The 18,716-nt window shown below is 37.4% G+C and overlaps 1 protein-coding gene and 1 non-coding gene across 6 annotated transcripts in view; one reads left to right on the top strand and one right to left on the bottom strand.

The window, feature by feature from the left end:
• LOC145674459 (uncharacterized) overlaps window positions 1–18,716 on the top strand; it is a 334,728-nt gene that overhangs the window by 146,156 nt on the left and 169,856 nt on the right. Inside the window, exon 2 of one of the 5 annotated variants that reach the window (XM_081744536.1) lies at window positions 8,214–8,310. The exons of the other annotated variants lie outside the window; for them this stretch is intronic. The gene's annotated coding sequence lies outside the window, so the exon portion shown is untranslated. The remainder of the gene's footprint in view (window positions 1–8,213; window positions 8,311–18,716) is intronic. 5 annotated transcript variants of the gene reach the window in all.
• TRNAQ-UUG (transfer RNA glutamine (anticodon UUG)) lies at window positions 8,937–9,010 on the bottom strand. The gene has a single exon. It is a non-coding gene; the product is annotated as a tRNA-Gln (tRNA).

The raw sequence follows: 18,716 nt of genomic DNA, 5'->3' as shown, positions 1-18,716 counted from the left end.
GTCCTGTACCAGTGGCTGTAAAATGGGAAGAGAACTAGATCGGCTGTGAGAAGAGTAACCGTGAGCTTTCAATTTCTGTTTATGATTTAGTTCTTGCTCTTGGATTCATCTTCTATAACTTATCCGATGAAGACAATGTAATATCGTCGAAATAGTTACACAAATGTTATTAATACATTTCGTGTTCTGATCAGTCTTGGTGTATTAATACATGTTAACCACGAAGCAGACGAGGAAAGCAATCCCTTGAGTGGTAATGTCAATATATTTAGTTTATATTACTACATCCCTACATATTGTACAGCTGCCTACCTTCCACATCAGTACTTTAGGAGCACTTGGTCAAGAAAATCACTTTAGGGTCAGTGAGGGTAATTATTATGAGACAGATTTCACAACTTTTCCACGTTACTCAACTTACATTAGTTTTGAAAGCAGTTAACCTAGCAACAGTTTATGGTGTCAATCGAGTAAGAATTTGCTGCCAAGAAATTCCCTGTCATAAGTTATTTTATTATAAAATTTATTATTATCGAAATACATGTTTTTTTTTTGGTTAATTTTCAGATTTTTTTAAGAATGAATACTCTACCCAAAGTAGACTTCTTTCACATGTTGCCATCCGTAATTTATATACAATTTCAACACTTGGGTAAATATTGAAACATAAAATTATAACAATGCAACAATTAAATTTTATAACTAATTTTTCTACTAATGACCTTAGGATAAAATGATGAGTAAATGTCAAATTTGTGCTGTCTCATAATTTCCCTCCAAAAAGATAATTATTAGACACTTGTTGTCCCCAGTTTTCTGTATGTGATATTGAAGTATGAAAGAAATCCAATTGTGACAAAGAAGTGTTGGTTATTTTGTATTTATTACATAAAGATATACAAATACATGTCTGAGTTACAAGAAAATAACTAAGAAAGTGGAAATAGCTACTGATGTTGTTCTAACATTTTTGTGAGTTGACTATAATAGGCCTATAATCTAATAGCCTATATTAGATAGTTTCAGGTTATAAAGCAGGCTTATGAAACAAATTTAGACCAAGTTCTAGGCTGTTCTTTAAAAAACAACTCAGGCTATTTCTATTTGTTTATGGTTTACTATATTGACATGCAGCCTATTTCAACAAAATAATGTAGGTCTAAAATTTTGAAAGTGACAAAGTGAAGAAACAAAATTATGGGACTGCCTAAACTACAGAACAGTTTTTTTTTTTTTAAACTTAACATACTAGGAAACAGAGACCGCTTCCAGTTATTTTTCAAATACATTAATCTAGCATCCGTCTCATAATCATCCTCCATATAAGCAAAATGAGATAATAAAAAAAAAAAAAAAACTTTCATAGGCAGTGTCTCATAATTACCCTCACTGACCCTATATATATTAAATTGTGAACGAAATTAGACTAGATTCACTACTTTATTTTAATTTGAATACCTATATAAAATATATATACTGTACACTGAATAACAGGAAATCAAAATTATGTTCTTAAAATACGTATTAAGAAATAATATAATAAAGCTACACAACAATTAATAAATAATTTTGAAAATTAAAAATACAATAAATAAGCAATGAAGCACTTATAGTTTTCACTTCATGGCATCAGAAAAATAGTTTTAATTTGCCGTAACACAAAAACCTATATATAACAAGTCTTAACGAAACTAAACAACACTTCCAACTAAGCACGAGACCAGTACATGTTTTTTTTTTTTTTTTAAATACCATATTTAATACTTGAAATCAAAGAGGAAATTCATGTACGAAAATAGTTAATCAGGGCCATAATCGCTGCTCTTTGTGCACCTTCAGCGAGCCTTCGGCCGAAAAGTAACCGAACGCCAGCATCGATGTCCAGTTCTGTTAAAGTTTTACCACGTCTGTGACGCATCAAGCGCACACCTTCTTCCAGTAATCGTTCATACATATGCCAAAGGAAGTCTGATAACACTTGTTTAGAACTGCTGTCAAGCGACTGACCAGGACATATATATGCACATAACGCTGACACATACGTGTGGAGTTGGAATAAGTTGTTCCTCCTCCTCCTTGTCTTCTGTCTATGGTTCTTCTTGGGCGGCATTCTGATTAAGAAAAATATGTATACATATTGTTACTGTTGATACAAAAGATTAATCCTCATATATAACACAACAGAAAATATACTAAAACTGTCTACATTTCAGAACAAAATGAAGAGTACTTGCGAAATAATGGAATGAAGTTTAGAAAAACAAAATTTCTTAATTTGTATCGTTTCATAGAGATAGGGGAAAAATGGCAAATCCCTTCCTGAAATTAACATTGTATACTACAATCACTCTGTTTCTTAAAGCATTCAAAAGTCATTTCTTATGACGAAGTTCTGATTATACAGAGTATTATAGGGATTATATACACTATATGGTATATTCCGCCTTTATATTTCAAGTGTCTGTTTTTAGCATAATACAGGGTGGACACAAGTCGCTTTCGCTTTCTCCAATACATGAAGAAATAATTGTTTTGGAGAAATCGACTTTGTGTCCACTTTATACATATTTCAGTATAAATCAGTCGTTTAAGTGCATGCTCTGCGACGTCACAGTTTGCTTTTCGCCTCCACAGTCAGAGGGAAAAGAGCTCACAGATAATCCGATGTTGATAAAAGACAATGGTGACTGGGAAACCAGAACATCGATAGCGTAGTCCAGTGGCTCTCAAAGTTGGGTCCGCGAGACGTGGCCAGGGGGTCCGCTACGCCTAAAATTTGAAATGTGTTGTAATAAAATGGAACTCTCTGCTGTTATGCAAGAAGTAGTTTTTTAATTACTAAAGAGAAACAATCAGAAATTATACCTACGTTTGTAAATTTAAATGTTTTCCTATTTTACTAAATTTCTGCCCTGAAGACAGTCAGTCGTTATGTAGGACTACTTCCAGTGAGAGAAATTCCTTCTTTGTTAGGACACTTTTTCAAAAGCAATTGTGTATTAATTGCATGACGCCTTGGAATTTCATGGATTTCATTTATTTATTTATTTATTTATTTATTTATTTAGAAAACAACACAACAGGCTTAATGCCTAATTATAGTGTCGTATAATACATACATATACATATATACTTTTACCCGTACAATTAATCAATGCACTTCGAGTGTCAGGTACTCGGTAATAATCCTGTTTCTAAATACATATTCTGACATACTGAATATATCTAATACATCAGTTTTATGACTTAATTCATTGTAGGAGTCACACATTCTCCACAGCGGAGATTTATTGAGAATATTTGTTCGTGCCCTTTCACAGAAAAATATACCAGTATTCCCTGGTCTTGTTCTGCCTGTTGGAACGCTCAGATATATTTTCGTGAGTAGCTCTGGACAGTCAATTTTATTATTTAATACTTTATATAAAAATTGTAAATCAAACATCTTTCGTCGATTCGTCAACGTTAGGAAATTCAAACTCCTTACTAAGTCCACGTAGGGAATCTGTTTGGGATAGAAAGCTGTTTTCTTGTACGTAAGCATTTTTAGAAATTTAAATTGTATGTTTTCTATCGCTTGTAAGTATTTATTTACATTCGGTGTCCAAATAACGCACGCATATTCTAATCGGGACCTTACGTACAAATTATAAAGTTTAATGAATGTTGACTCGTTTCTAAACTCTTTACCCATTCTATAGATAAAACCGAGGTTTCTGAATGCAGCGTTAGAGATTGCATCAATGTGATGAGAGAAGGTCAATTTTGAATCAAAAATTACTCCTAAATCTTTAACTGAATTTGGTTTACACAGAGATATGCCATTAATTATATACAGATGATTGATGGGATTTTCTTTCCTTGAGAACGATAAAGACTTGCATTTAGAGATATTCAATGAAAGTTTGTTTTTGGCACACCATTGCTCAACACCCTGTAAATCCTGCTCGAGTTGTGTGCAGTCATCTATTGTGCTTATTTTAGAATATAATTTGAGATCATCGGCAAACAACAGAAAGTGAGAGTTTTTAACATAGGTTGAGATATCATTAATTACAAGAAGAAATAATAGCGGGCCTAAATGGGATCCTTGAGGAACACCTGATAATGTGGTAAATTTCATGGTAATGTATCCCTTGTAAGAGACAGCTTGCTCTCGATCGCACAAGTAGGAAGCGAAGTACTCTATTGCTCGTTTAGAAAAATTGAAAGATACCAATTTCTGTAGTAGCACGTCATGGTCAACTCTGTCGAAAGCCTTACTGAAATCCGTATAAATGACGTCCACTTGACCACCTTTGTCTAACTCTCTTGCTATGTAATCCGTTATTATTGCTAGATTGGTTGTTGTGGATTTATTCCTTAAAAATCCGTGTTGATGTTCAGATATGACAGGCTTAACATGGTTTAAAATTCTGTTGTATAATATGGTTTCAAGAACTTTTGCAAAGGGAGATAGGATGGCTACGGGTCTGAAGTTCTCTATCTCATTCCTGTTTCCAGATTTAGGAATAGGGCAAATGAGACCTTCTTTCCATTTATTCGGAAATATATTGGTTTTAATGGACATATTAAAGATAATGTGGAGTGGATGCTTGAATATATCTAAACAGCCCTTCACCACATACGGTGGAATGTCATCTATACTACAAGATGTTTTAGGTTTCAGCGCTTTAATAGCCTGCTCAATTTCTTCTAATTCTATTTCCTTTATATGAAAGGTGTCTAATATACTACATTCCGAATTATTTGTTATTAGATAATCTGTGTCGTATTTAGCGGGTACACTACTATATACCGACTGAAAATAATGCGCGAATGCCTCAGAAATCCATCTTCAAGTGGAGGAAAGCTCCCATCAATTCCAGATTTTTTTTTAAAAAAAAGGAAGTAAATGTTTTCACTCCTATGCTTATAAACATCAAGCCTCTCCCCCCTCAATTCTGGGATTTCTGAAAAACGACGAGAAGCCCCTTCCAAAATATGTTCAAAGAAAATGAACTTTGAAATGAGCTTTTGCTTGCGTGTGCGCTGTGAGTATGAAGAGTTGTCTAAAATGGCCTTGCAACATTTGATTCCTTTCTCTACCATTTACTTATGTGAGCAGACGTTTTCTGATCTTCGCAGCATTAAAACCTTCAAGCGAAATTGTCTTAATATGGAATCGGACCTAAGATTGATGGTGACAAAACTTATTCTAGATTTCAATGCAATTATGGAAAAACACCTCACATTAGTGACCGCACATTTGAGAACATTGTTTATCAAGTAGATTTCCTTAAAAAAAAAAAAAAAAAAAAAAAAAAAAAAAAAAAAAAAAAAAAAAAAAAACGGTTTTGCAGTCTTGAAAGTTACTGTATTTTCAATTGAAATTTCGTTCACTAGGAAACAATAATGTATCTTTAAAATAAATTACTTTTTGCATTATTTTTCTTGATATTCTTGTCAGTGCTAATTCTAATTAATGTATTTTTTTTTAATACAACGTGAAATTTCAGATAGCATTGCAAGGGGGTCCGCAGATCATTTTTGGAATGAACAGGGGGTCTGCGTTACCGGAAGGTTTGAGAACCACTGGCGTAGTCTATGGTTTCGCAAGCATACTACTCGTGCGTCCACCGTGTACTGTCAACACTTGCTCTCTTACATCTCCTCCCTTCCTTTGCTCAATGTGTTTCTGCTTTTCTCAGATTGTAAAAGAGAGATCCTATGTTGGCATATGGACCAGTTGAAAACGACTGCATAAGAGTGTTTACATCAGTCATTTCCACCTGATTGATATATAACAGAAGTTCTCGTTTACTATCTGAAAAAAATCGGAGAGGAACACAATGAGAAAATGAGCGGGGGGATGACGTAGGAGAACAAGTGGCGACAGTGTATGCGTATTCGTTGATTCACGAGTAGTGTGCCTGCAGACCCATCCATTATGGTATCGATGTTCTAGTTTGCCTGTCACCACTGTAATTTTATTAACATCAGGTGTCTTGCCAGTTTCTTCCCCTCTCACTGAGCAGGCAAGAAGGAAACTACGACGTCATGCAGCATAGACTCGTCAGTTAAAACGAAAGATTTCATATTGAAATGTTGAGTCCGAGGCCAGTGGGACATAAATTTTAAGCTGGTGAGACCAGGGTACAGGAAATATGCCATTTGTTTGATGTTCATATCCATTAAGAGTGATCAGATAAGCGACTATTTCTTTTTCCATTCCTGTATCGCAATTTTGAATATTGTTCTCTGAAGGGAAAATAAGGGGAAAAACATTATACACTGGTCGACTTCAAAAAGGATATATATATAGGAAACTCAAATTTGCTGATGTGTATAATATGAAAGGGTAAACAATTGATTACAACGACACTGTTGCAAAGCGTAACAGTCGCAGTGTGAGCCATTAAGTGGCAGCAGCTGAGGCCGGCCAGGGAGCCACAATTCAGTGGTAGGCGAAGATTGGTGTGACACAAGTGTGTGCATAGTGTCGAAAGATGGCTCGTCATATTATGCTTCAGTCTTTCCAACGGGTTTCTGCCCCTGATGGAGGACAAAGAGTGGCGTATCCGAGTGTGATTTATTTTTCCTTGACATTGGTGCCCGTATTGGACAAATTCTGCCACAGAGAAGCACATGTGGACTCAATGGCATTTACTGGAGACGCTGAATCCCAGCGTACGTACCATACCACAGGCCGCGAAGACAGACGGCTTATGAGTATATGCCTCTGGTGGATCAGAGAGCCACACCCTGCACACTGACGCAAGCACTGAAGGCTTATTGTACAACGCCCAGCGTCCGCACAGACAACTATGCCCTCTGGCAGAGCAGGTCGTATTAGCACGGCTTCCACAGACTATGTAGCATAGGTATGGGACATTACAGTGGTCTACGTTGGTAATATTTGGTGGGTGCAGGCGGATGAAAACTGGGGAAGTCTGTAAAGATTATTATTTAGTGCTAGGTTGAAACTGGTATCTTTCCGTACTTAAGTGAGACTATAAAAATGGTTGTCTAAGGAAATGGGATAGGTAGACAAAACTCTGCAACCAATAATGTTCTGAAACTGCGGTAAATGGGATCGGGAAATGACACTGTCGTAAACCGACCAAATACTGTAACAGATCGTACCCTTGGGAACAGAAACCGTATTAATATTTAGTTTTAAAGAGGCTTGTGCCCATATGTAATTTTACATGAAGTGTGCATTGGGTTGTTTCGTATGCATTAATGTTGATTCATTTATTTGGTGTTGTCTTGCCATTACTGTGTGTCTTTATTTTCCAACATGTTAGAAAACGAAAACTTAGATTTGCCCATGTTAGTTCCAGAACCTGCTAAAAGGCAGAATACTTAATAATAATAATAATAAGTGAAAACTGCTTGCTAATTTATGAATTTAAATTTCTGCTTTGACGTTCGGAAATTATAATGGTTATGCAGTAATCATTACACAGACACATGATATATATCAATTGGGCTTTTAGAATCATTACTTAGTATAAAATGATTTGTCCACATATAAAAGAACAAATTAATATCAAATGAATATTTTGTCATTTAGTTACGTCTTTTATTGATAACCTCGAACTATATTATATTTAGTGGTTTGAATAATAGCAATGGCATAATGCCTTTAATAGTGTTAAAATAATAAGGTGAGTTAGTGCATACTGAATAGCAGAAAATGTAAAGAAATAGTAAACGAAACGGCTAAAGTATTATTATATAAATTTGCGTTCTTTATATTAGCTTTTAGAAATAGCCCCTATAGTTTTCGCAACGAGCCGCATATCCGTTTGTATACCCGCAAATAGACTTATAATTTTGGAGGACATTACAATTCATTTGATGAAGCATCTGGCGAAAGTATATTTTAGTCAACTTGGAAATTTTTAGAATTAATTGTGCGAATGGTGTTTTCAAGACTGACTCCCAGTGAGCATCCTTATTTAAAATGGTGACGTGCAACATTTAATTTTAAACTTTATTGACAATTTCAGTACGTTGTAAAAATTATACAGCGTGATTTATGACAAGTGGTTACGAATCGCATCAAACTTCATACAGTTATAAACATAGTAGACCAGAATTCTTGAAAGATTTTCCAATAACTGAAGAAACCTTTCATTCCTTACGACCGCTTATATAATACTCTAATTTTTCAACCTCTACCAATACAGTAAAATTTACAACTATTTTTGGTGATTTCTTCACAGTTGTCTCCAGATCTGGTACTGAACAAATGACAGTCCGTAATTTGGACTGGTGCTGTCGCCTGGCGTGTGCAGAGGAAAACAATAACTACGAAATTTTGTGAGTGCGTGAGTAATTATGAGTGAATACTAAACGTGACTAAGAAAGGAAATATAAAAGATTAGTTTCAAACGCTGGTAAAATTAAAATTAAAAAAACTAAAGTAAACAGAAGAATAGTGATATTTGGTGGTGATTTGCTGAAAAGTATTAATTCACCGTGTGATATTGTTAAATTGTTACCCTAATGTAAACCTGTTTTTGAAAATTCATATAAACAGATTAAGAGGAAAATTCGGGTTACTTTCCTCCATATAAAGTGCGCAATCCTTCAAGAAGATTGCATCATCCTGGGTTAGGAAACAACAATCGTAATCATGCTGTGAACTGTGGCTTGAAAAAAGTTGAATTTTGATTACCTACTCACTTTTTCGAGTGAAACGTGGATTGGGAATTAGGAATTAGATTTCTGAGCTTAGCCCGTCAAGTACATGAGGGATGACGTCACTCGGCGAGCATACTATCCGATGAAAGGGAAACAAGAAAGGATTGGGGAAAGAAGGAAGCGGCCTGGGACAATTATGTTAGGTACCATCCCAGTATTTACCTGGTTTGAATGAGGAAAACCCAGGAAAACCCCACTGAAGATGATTGGCCTGAAGAAGCTGTTACGCTTTTTCGACCGAGCGCCCCCACCGGGAATCGAACCCGGGACCGCTCGCACCAAAGTCGAGAGCGTTAGCGACTACGCCACGCGGGGCCACTCGAGTGAAAAGTGATGTTATAGTCGAAGAATATGTACTACAAACTTCATGTGAAGCAAAATATGATAGTTTTATTAATTGGATAATGTTAAAAATCTATCTTTCCGCGTTCCGTTGTTCGCTTGTGTCGCATACTTAGTGCGGCAAAAACTAAACTTGATAACAATAATACGAACAATGTGTTTTTTTTTTTTTTTAAATCGAACTGTGAAATAAATATTACCAATACTATAACGTAATTTGTCATACGCTTGCCGTAAGTATTTAGTTACAAGGCATTTTGAGGTAGAATTGAGTAATTTCAATATTAGACAACCGTCCGTCCTTCATATGTAACAACATATCCCGACGTCCAGAATGAGTATTGGGAAGTTCCGACAGGCGTAACTAAACTTTATGGGTGTCTCCATTTTTATATTTTACCGTTCTCGGTAAATAAAATAACGTTGGTAATATTGTTTGACGGGCGCGAGCGGATGAAAACTGGGGAAACTTGAAAAGATTAATATTGAGTGCTAGGCTCAAACCGACGTCTTTCCGTACTGAATGAGACTACAAAAACGGTTGTCTATGGAAATAGGATAGGTAAACAAAACTCTTCAACCAATGATCATCTCGAACAACTTCGGGAAATGGCAATGTCATAACACGATCAACTACCGTAACACTATCATAATCAAAAACCACAAACCAATAGCCATACTAGGCCCACCAGCAAAGATTTTTGAAAGTACTTTTTTTTTTATCAACGACTGTTATTTTACGCCCTGCCCGTAATCTCCCCTACGTAACATGGCTTTTTACTTGACAGATCCACCGTTACAAACGTAACTCTTCTGACTTCATAGCAGCGTATCTTGAGGGCAAAAAAGCAGGTTAATATTCGATATACAGACATCAGTAAAGCTTTCGGAACACTGAATCCACAAGAGAAACCTTCCTCATGGTCTATTACGTTCTAGCTATACACCAACCAATATTTAAACCGGATATCATGGATTTCTACCTCTTCTGTTTGCAATAGAGGGATAAAAACGGGGATGACACGTATTGTTGGAAAGCTGAATCTGTATTAGGAAACGTTTCTTGCTATATCTTAATTTTCTTGCTTTGATATCTGTCTAGAGGCAGACTGACATACGGTATCCATTCTATAAGATTTTCGCATAGCACGGTTTGGAATGAATCTTTCTGGACAGTAAATTATGAGGGGCGTTCCGTATTCATTTATACTTTATCTTTTTCTTCCTTCAGGGTCCATCATTGAACTCGTCATTAAGGTGAAAGGAAGTAGTACTTAAGTCTGCCTTCAGGTGGAAGAACAATAGAGAGAAGTGTAATTCCTGGAAACTACAGCACACATCGCCAACAGCTGTAAGTACGTGCGCGGACATGGAAGGTCATCAGCAAGGACAGGGCAGGACAACGCGGTTTCTGTGGAAAGAGGGTGTACAGACTGCGGCAATTCACAGGCGATTGGTGGCAGTGTATGCAGAATGCGTACCGTCACGCAAAAAACGTATACAACTGGGTGGACGGCTGGAAAAGTGGCCGCACATCAACGGACAAGGGAATCAGTTCTGGAAGGAAAGTGACTGTAACAACACCAGTGAACATTTCAAGAATGGAGCAGCTTAATCAGGTCAGCAGGGACATCACGTTCACGGAACTGGAAGCACCCACAGGACTTGCCAGAATCACTCTGCACCGCATAGTGCACGAACACCTTAAGATGGGTAAGATGTCTGCCAGGTAGGTTCCCAAATCCCTGAATGCAGCACAAAGACAACAGCGCAAAGACGTGAGCAGTGATCTTCTGCAACGCTACAGGCAGACTTCAAGTCCAAACTGGTGACGAGACTTTGGCTACACTACCATGAGCCAGAGACCAAGCAAGCCCATTCAATGTAGTGGAAGCATAAAGGCAGCCCCACGAAAAGAAGTTTCATACACAGCCCTCCGTAGCTAGACGCATGACCACAGTTTTCTGGGACAAGGATGGAATCATCTTCGTTGACTAGTGGAACCCGGGATCACCATTAACAGCGAGTCATACGTGACAAAACTTCGGAGTTTGCGCCATGCAATTCAGAGGAAACGACCAAGAAAATGGGCGAAAGGTGTGCCCCTGCAACATAACAAGGCTCGTCCCCACACGAGTAGGGCAACCACGACAGCCAATAATGAGTTGAGGTTCCAGGTGCTGCCACACACACCTTATTCTCCTGGCTTGGCCCCTTCTGATTACCACCTACTCGAGGCATTGAAGAAACCGCTGCGTGGACATCATTTCGCCGACTTCCAGGAATTGCAAGACGCTGTCCGTATGTGAGCGTGACAGACTCCGAAAAAGTGATCGCAGAGGGCATAGAAAAGTTGCCACATCGGTGACGCAACTGAGTAGTTCTTAATGGAGACTATGTTGAGAAAGTGGATGTATCTGCCGAGGCATAAAGGTTCTTACAAATGTTTAAAAAATATATCAATATAGAACTCCCCTTGATTATTTCTTATTATTATATTATGTCCAGCTCGTAAAAAAATAGTTCTTGAATACTGTTTACCCATTCGGCCGAGACCTCTAGTTGGCAGAGTGGCAGGAAGAGTCTATCTTAATGAAAGGAATGGACTGTAAAAGAAAAAGAAAAGGAAGGAAGGTGCTGGTTGTTCATTTCCGCGGTAAAGGTTTTGTTTGCAGTGTTACCAACCCGGCGCAGTAAATCTATACCTGATAAGATTTTATAAATAATAATATGAGAATGAAATCAAAGTGGGCCTACAGCACTCAAAGCACTATGACCGATTATTATTGTCCGTAGGGCATAACTGGGGATCTACGGTGCAAGATGAGCAAAAAAAATCCAAAATTTGGAGGCGGGGATAAGCACAATACTTTGCTTTCACTGGTTGACGGTATTGGCTCCATTTAAATAAAATAAAAAACGACGCGCGTACACACACACGCTCACGCAAGCATAACCACGAAACAGGTAAGAAAAAGAACTAGAAAAGTACAGTAAACTGCACACGCACAAGCGTATGTGTACTGTAGAGAAAGACAATAACTGAAGTTCTCCAACGGGTTGTTGGCGCGATCAGTCGAATGTCGAAGCCCCTAAAACACAATGGTAGACTGCATTTAAAATGCGCGCGCTCTGTTCACTGCGTGACATCATCACCTAACAAGAATGTATTGCTGACCTGGGACCAATTTACGTAGGCTGGCAACTACATTTAAACTTCCAACCTTCTTTCTCTCGCTCCCAGAGGAGAAAACGAACACATGTTGTCCGTACATACACATACCCATTTTTCGTAGTGGACTCTTCTACTTCTGTCATGCGCAGAAGTGTCGAGGGGCCTATGTCCGCGGGTAAACAGTACATTTTTCCTTAAAAACACTTTCATATGTACGAATTTACGTCTTCTTTCATACATACCTACTGTATCATTCCTCCAGAAAACTTTATTTCCTACATTTCCTAAAATTTATCAACAATGCCTAGGTAAGGTAAGTAATATAGTTCAGTTACAAATTAGATCATTTTTCATACCATCATTATTGATATCGAACACGTCTAAAACAAATGTGAAACATATTGCGAGAGCTCACATCATTATAATAATAAACATAATACATTTTCCTTTTGTGTCACTTTATAGAGGAGTAAATTAAGAATACGGACACAACTAGATATTGATCATATATTCTCTATATCTTCAATAAAATTAATTGTACCTTGAGCACTTGTATTTTCTAGACTATGTGGCATTTCACAGAGCACGTTAATTTTATAGCCGAGGCTAATAATGCAGCATTTTCTTGAAAACATACTTTGCAAGACACCTGAAATACGATTAGCCATTCTTTACTACGATTCTACGCAATAGATTTATAATATAGGCCTACGTATGCAAATAAAACTTAAAATTGTAATTCCACCATCAAGCACACGTTGGTCAAGTATTTGCATTTGTTTTCTTTACGCACATACCCACCGCTACTTTCACGCCTTCTACCTACTTACGCACTGCCGTGCTACCCGTAAGCCCACAAGGGGAGCACAGTGGCTGAGTGGTATATGGCTTATCTCTGGTGCGTGAGGATCCTGGTTCGATCCCCTGCCAAGTAAGTTTGTGATGGACAACATCGCGCTCGTGGTTTTCATCGCGGTACTTCCGTTTCCTCTCGTTTTGTCATTCTACCAATTCTTCCATCACTCACTAGCGTTAATCATCGTTTCCCTTAGCCTAACAAGCATAATCGTGAGACGTTAAACTCAAAAATTTAATTTAATTTATTCCCGTAAGCCCACCAGCTTCGCCTTGCCTGAACTGGAATAGCTGCAATACAAGTTTGCAGTGGTCACCTAGCACAAGTTTTTGAACGTTTTTTGCAGGTATAATCGTTTTTGTCTCACGTCATTTTGTACTCATGAACATGCACCGGATCACAGCACACCATGGTAGTGAAAGGTAGATAGCACTTTCTTTAGGGCGATTTACGTCAAATTTCCCTAATCGAATGCTATATTTATAGCATAAAAGTTAAGGTCTTCTAAAATTAACCTATACTTAAAAATAAAATTTTGCATATATAATACAATTGTTAAATCCATTAACAGTAGATTTTGTAAGAAAAAAATGAAATGCAGAGCATATATTATCAATATCTTAGGTTGATTTCTATTCTTAAGCTGCACCACTTTTAAAAGTTCCGGCAATTAGTTTTCATAATCCTTGATCACAGAAACATTATTCGGGTCAACCTTACAATGCCTTATGCAGAAACGAGAAATTACACTCAATTAATTTTAACAAAATGGGTCAAATCTTGCCAAAACTTAACCTAACTCTATTCTACATATCCCTACCTTACTTCACTCTACCCTATCCTACTCGAACATAACCTTCAAAAACGGTCTTACTTACTGATGCGTGGTTGGAGCGTCTATTGTAAAGTTTTGCCCAAAATTCCGTGGCTACTGACCGATTGTTTCGCATTGCTTCCATAATGGCTTCCTAAGGAGATCAATTACGTAAATTTAGTTATAATTTATTTCCCCAACATACTCATAATTTGGAAGCAAAAGCTTCGAGATACTTTCAATAGTCCTGATAAATCAAATATTTTGATATAAAATGTTGAATTTATAACCCATCTCTTAAAAAAAACATTTCACTTATAAAAAATATATATATATATTTTTCTTAGGTTATTTCAAAGTGTATTGTTAATTACTTTAGTACACAAACGGCTATTGAAGTAAATATTTTATGTAGGCCTATATTCGCTGTTTATATACATTTTACTTTTTATGAAGTATCTTTTATTTATAAAAAATAATAATATTTTACAAATCAATCAGCTATTTATTACTCGTAGGAAAAAATATGCACAATTAAGTATTTCAAGTAACTGGGTCTATTCGATCAGATGACAAATAGCCATATTTACTAGTTTTCTTGAATATATTTAAAACAAGAAATGACATAGTTATTAAGTACTAGATATTTTAAAGCCTATATAATTTATTTAGCGTAATATTGTTTACTATAATTGCAAACGTATTTTACCTTGCCACTAAGAAAGTGGTTCCACGCAGTTGGTTAAAATGAAAAACAGTCGGCTGCAACCATCACACTGAAAACAAGCCTGTTGCTATAGCAACGAGTATACGCAAAGGCTCATGGGTAGGAGAGGATCTCTTAAATATTTTTGAGTATCTAGCACTACGGACCAATTACCTCTTATAATGACATTTAGAATTGGCATCATAAACTATAATAATAAAGTTTATATATGACTGAGTGAGAAAAGAATCAATGTATTTCTCGCGCAGGTTAAATTTAAACAGGAGTCTAAATAACGTTTTACCAATTAGAACTCGTTTAAAATTATCTTGTACCTCCGTAAAATATTTCCAATTGGCGCCATATTATTTCACTTAGCGCAGGTAAACTTGAGGGACAGCATCAGAAAAAAATCTTATTAAATTAAAATTATTTTACTATTTATTCCCATATCCCTTTGCAAAATATTTGGATGCGGATTAAGAATATTGGAGCAACCTTTTGGTAATTTCACAGTATAATTAAGTGACGCATTTACGGTCAAATTGTACGAAACAGGGCTGTACTAGATATTAACATTCGGCAGTAAATATTTCTGCACAGTCCAGTACAGTTGTACTTTATCTTTACAAGAGTAGGTTTACTAAGTTGAAACCACGGATGTTGAATATTAGTTTTTCTGGGGACATAATGTTTCTAAGAGACCCAGGCATATAAGGAACTACGAGCAAAATACTCGCATAAAGCCTTAAGGCGGCTCCGTTGTGTTCTTAGCTTGCGATCAGCGCCGTCATTTAGGGGGAAGAAGGGGCGATTGCATGGAGCAAAACGCATCTCAAAAATTTGCAAAAAATCAATTAAGGCGGATTTTCATGCCCGCGTTAGAACGGAAGCATCACATGTAGCGTATTCACCGTAAATTATTTTCGTTTTCATACATCCGTGCGTGTATTGCGCCAAGTTACTACTCCCTAGCTAATGCGCATGCGTAAAATAGAAAGTTTGCGACTTCCGCCATGTTAGTCAGTGAATACAATAGTGTACGCGCGCTACTTCCGTCAGAATTGAACAAATTTCTACTCTGACGCGAGTGTAGCGCGCCATCTCCGATGCGTGATTTCATTGGCTGTTTAGCACAATCGCTCGCAACTCACGGAGGTAAAGGACACATGAAAATCCGCCTGTAGCGTATTCACCGTAAATTATTATCGTTTTCATACATCCGTGCGTGTATTGCGCCAAATTACTACTCCCTATCTAATGCGCATGCGTAAAACAGAAAGTTTGCGACTTCCGCCATGTTAGTCAGTAAATACAATAGTGTACGCGCGCTGCTTCCGTCAGAATTGAACAAATTTCTACTCTGACGCGAGTGTAGCGCGCCATCTCCGATGCGTGATTTCATTGGCTGTTTAGCACAATCGCTCGCAACTCACGGAGGTAAAGGACACATGAAAATCCGCCTTTATAACTCCTATGCTTATTATCGCACACTAAAACGTGGATCCCGGCGGGACCTCAAATGGTTCGTATTCCACGTTAATCAGTAGGTCCACGTCTCACTAGTCTCGCTGCTGAACGGGACGTTAGAGACTCAAAATCAACTTAACTCATTAAAAAAGGATCTTACGGTGTGTTGACGCAAACTGTTACGGAATGGGGCCTAGAGTCTTGGCAGTACGTATGGTGAGAATCACAGCTTGTAGGAAAATTACGAAGCAATTTATAAGCAAGAAAGCAAGCATCCAATTAGACAAGCGAGAGTTAAGGCCTGTTTGACTCGTAAGGATTTTTTGTAAGATTTCTTGTAGTAGATATGCCAGAAAAATAGTGCATCTGTATGATATCAAAGAGTAGTGATAATTTTATGATATCATTTTGAGTAGTATCATATTAGCAACATCTTGTGATCCAGGGGCGAAAATAAGGGCCCCGCAGTCCCTGCATTGCGGAGGGGCCTCAAGCCACAATGGGGCCCCAAATCAAGAATTAGGACGTAGAGAAGGGGCACCACTTCACGTAGTCTGAGGGGCAAAGCGCAATTATGTCTCCGAAGTTACAATGTGAGGCAGCAAGAGCTATAGGGCCTTATGCAGAGTCGTTCTGACAAGAGATTAATGCAATACTAAAGAGCTCGACTAACATACGTTTCCTGCAGTAGTCAAACCTTTAGTATGACTCTAATCATAAGTCAAAACGACTCTGCATAAGGCGAATAACTATTAGTTATTACAACTGCTCTCCCCGGCTACATAAAAAAGAGGTGAATGTGAGAAGGACATTATTGGTGCGGAGGGACAATAATACTCCACTTTTTTCCTTCATTTAAAAACTTCCTTAGTATGGATATATATATATATATATATATATATATATATATATATATATATATATATATATATATATATATATATACGAAGACTGTAAAGGTGAACAATGGAAGAGCGCACTCTGGACCACGAATCTAAATTCCAACTTGGCCTGGGTGGAATTTAGATTACCGGTCCGGAGTCTGAGCTGGAAGTTACCAAATTTTGGACACGGGTACCTTGGTAAAGACCCCAGCCCAAGAAGAAGCGTTTTTTTTTTGTTTTTTTTTTTTTAATTCGAACCATAGGAGTCTCAGAGCGGCGTTTACCGGGACATGTAAAAGTAGTAGAAAATAACCGATATTAGTGTCGAATTCATAGTTTTCGAGGTTGATGAGATCAATGGTGAAACTCCGATCGCATTTACTCCATACGCCTGCGGGCCGGAGATCACCGGGGGGGGGGTAGGGAATACCGAGACATGTAAAAATAATACAAAGTGACCGATATTAGTGTCAAATCCATAGTTTCCGCGGTCGCTGAGATCAATAGTGACCCTTCCATTAGCGATGACTTGCAAATTCAGCTACCATTCAGGGATGAATTCAAGGGGTAGGGATGAATTCAGGTTGTTATAAAATTTATCAAGTTAGAAAATCAGTTATTTTCAATTATCCATATTACCTAGTTTTTCGCAATTTTAATTTGGATTCACGGAAATATTCAAATACTAACTTAGAAATATGTCCATTATTCATTGAAATAACTAATCCCGGAAACCGATAATTGTCCTGGTTTTTATAATCAGCGGCCCAGGACGGAGCACTTAGAGGCACGTTACAGACTTCATCACTCTTGAATATATTGGTTCCACCACAACCCAAGGTTTCCGAGTTTTCAAGACATACAACGGAAGGAATGAACGAACATGAGTTGCTTGCATCTCCGATGGAATCAAAGTATTCACGTTAGAAAGGAACGACTCGTTCCATGGAGTCGTTCCTTTTTATGAGTTCTGCTAGTGAACGGAATCAAAGGAGTCGATTCCATAAAAGGAATCAAACTTCCCATCTCTAAGTCATAGCGTACGTTTTGAAATGTTTTCAAACGCTCTTTGCATAAGGAACAGTTTTCCGTATTCTTTCTTTTTGCCTTTCCTTTCTTTTTTTTTTGCCAATTTACTGTGCTGGAAAGGGACTCCGTGAGGAGTGTTTGACACAAGCTATGTGAGAACAGCGAGCAGCTCTGAAGTTGAATGTTTTCAAGGCCAAGGCCACCGACACATTTTGATAGGTATACTGTCGCGTGACTCACCCTTAGAGAGTGAGTATGCCACAGCAGTTTGTTTCCATGTGATACTGAGATATTTCATTGGCAGGAAAATAGATTTGTAAGGAACCAAAGACGACTGAATATAAAAACATTTAAAAGGTATACTTGGCTTGCAAGACTTACATGCCGGGCTTTGATGAATAAGGACAACCACAGCCACAGTACATGTTGCACGAAAGTTGTAGTCTACGTGTCTGCTATGAGTTGGTCAGCTGGGTTTATACACATCAGGCTTGACTTTTGTTTGTTGAGTACAGCACCTGAAATCCATTCATAATTCAATATGAGGGTTTCAACATGTGACAGTTCTTGTGGATTGTTAACCCTTTGGAGTTCTAGTACCTATTTTTTAGCTACTAAAGTAGTGTCTTCATTATTCGTTTTAAAAAGAACCAATAAAGCTTTTTACTTTGGGTTTTCTGTTTTTCCAATTCTAGAGGCATAGTAGAACACCTTATGTATGGCTTCACGCCTTTCTGCGTCGAGAC

The sequence above is a fragment of the Thermobia domestica genome, chromosome 17 (genome assembly GCF_964235325.1).
Source record: "Thermobia domestica chromosome 17, izTheDome1.hap1.1, whole genome shotgun sequence".
In the NCBI taxonomy this organism is placed as follows: domain Eukaryota; kingdom Metazoa; phylum Arthropoda; class Insecta; order Zygentoma; family Lepismatidae; genus Thermobia; species Thermobia domestica.
The sequence above is the reverse complement of the archived record's forward strand: the minus strand, read 5'-3'. Positions and strand labels throughout refer to the sequence as shown.